Below are 2,318 nucleotides of genomic sequence, written 5' to 3'. Positions count from 1 at the left end.
TCTGGTTTCTAGGGATGGTACCCATATATACCTGTGCCCATGGACCATATAGTCCTTACCAACAACTTAGTAGCCCTAAAGTCTGGTTTCTACGGATGGTACCCATGTATACCTGTGCCCATGGACCATATAGTCCTTACCAACAACTTAGTAGCCCTAAAGTCTGGTTTCTACGGATGGTACCCATATATACCTGTGCCCATGGACCATATAGTCCTTACCAACAACCTAGTAGCCCTAAAGTCTGGTTTCCAGTGCTGGTACCAATATATACCTGTGCCCATGGACCATATAGTCCTTACCAACAACTTAGTAGCCCTAAAGTCTGGTTTCTACGGATGGTACCCATATATACCTGTGCCCATGGACCATATAGTCCTTACCAACAACTTAGTAGCCCTAAAGTCTGGTTTCCACTGATGGTACCCATATATACCTGTGCCCATGGACCATATAGTCCTTACCAATAACCTAGTAGCCCTAAAGTCTGGTTTCCACTGATGGTACCCATATATACCTGTGCCCATGGACCATATATTCCTTACCAACAACTTAGTAGCCCTAAAGTCTGGTTTCCACTGATGGTACCCATATATACCTGTGCCCATGGACCATATAGTCCTTACCAATAACCTAGTAGCCCTAAAGTCTGGTTTCCACTGATGGTACCCATATATACCTGTGCCCATGGACCATATAGTCCTTACCAACAACTTAGTAGCCCTAAAGTCTGGTTTCCACTGATGGTACCCATATATACCTGTGCCCATGGACCATATAGTCCTTACCAATAACCTAGTAGCCCTAAAGTCTGGTTTCCACTGATGGTACCCATATATACCTGTGCCCATGGACCATATAGTCCTCACCAATAACCTAGTAGCCCTAAAGTCTGGTTTCCTCTTATAGTACCAATATATACCTGTGCCCATGGACCATATAGTCCTTACCAATAACCTAGTAGCCCTAAAGTCTGGTTTCCACTGATGGTACCCATATATACCTGTGCCCATGGACCATATAGTCCTTACCAATAACCTAGTAGCCCTAAAGTCTGGTTTCCACTGATGGTACCCATATATACCTGTGCCCATGGACCATATAGTCCTCACCAATAACCTAGTAGCCCTAAAGTCTGGTTTCCTCTTATAGTACCAATATATACCTGTGCCCATGGACCATATATTCCTTACCAACAACTTAGTAGCCCTAAAGTCTGGTTTCCACTGATGGTACCCATATATACCTGTGCCCATGGACCATATATTCCTTACCAACAACCTAGTAGCCCTAAAGTCTGGTTTCTACGGATGGTACCCATATATACCTGTGCCCATGGACCATATAGTCCTTACCAACAACTTAGTAGCCCTAAAGTCTGGTATCTACGGATGGTACCCATATATACCTGTGCCCATGGACCATATAGTCCTTACCAACAACTTAGTAGCCCTAAAGTCTGGTTTCCACTGATGGTACCCATATATACCTGTGCCCATGGACCATATAGTCCTCACCAATAACCTAGTAGCCCTAAAGTCTGGTTTCCTCTTATAGTACCAATATATACCTGTGCCCATGGACCATATATTCCTTACCAACAACTTAGTAGCCCTAAAGTCTGGTTTCCACTGATGGTACCCATATATACCTGTGCCCATGGACCATATAGTCCTTACCAACAACTTAGTAGCCCTAAAGTCTGGTTTCCACTGATGGTACCCATATATACCTGTGCCCATGGACCATATAGTCCTCACCAATAACCTAGTAGCCCTAAAGTCTGGTTTCCTCTTATAGTACCAATATATACCTGTGCCCATGGACCATATATTCCTTACCAACAACTTAGTAGCCCTAAAGTCTGGTTTCCACTGATGGTACCCATATATACCTGTGCCCATGGACCATATAGTCCTTACCAATAACCTAGTAGCCCTAAAGTCTGGTTTCCACTGATGGTACCCATATATACCTGTGCCCATGGACCATATAGTCCTCACCAATAACCTAGTAGCCCTAAAGTCTGGTTTCCTCTTATAGTACCAATATATACCTGTGCCCATGGACCATATATTCCTTACCAACAACTTAGTAGCCCTAAAGTCTGGTTTCCACTGATGGTACCCATATATACCTGTGCCCATGGACCATATATTCCTTACCAACAACCTAGTAGCCCTAAAGTCTGGTTTCTACGGATGGTACCCATATATACCTGTGCCCATGGACCATATAGTCCTTACCAACAACTTAGTAGCCCTAAAGTCTGGTTTCTACGGATGGTACCCATATATACCTGTGCCCATGGACCATAT

This window comes from Nerophis ophidion, linkage group LG22, assembly GCF_033978795.1.
Source record: "Nerophis ophidion isolate RoL-2023_Sa linkage group LG22, RoL_Noph_v1.0, whole genome shotgun sequence".
Classification (NCBI taxonomy): Eukaryota; Metazoa; Chordata; class Actinopteri; order Syngnathiformes; family Syngnathidae; genus Nerophis; species Nerophis ophidion.
Note: the sequence above shows the minus strand (reverse complement) of the source record.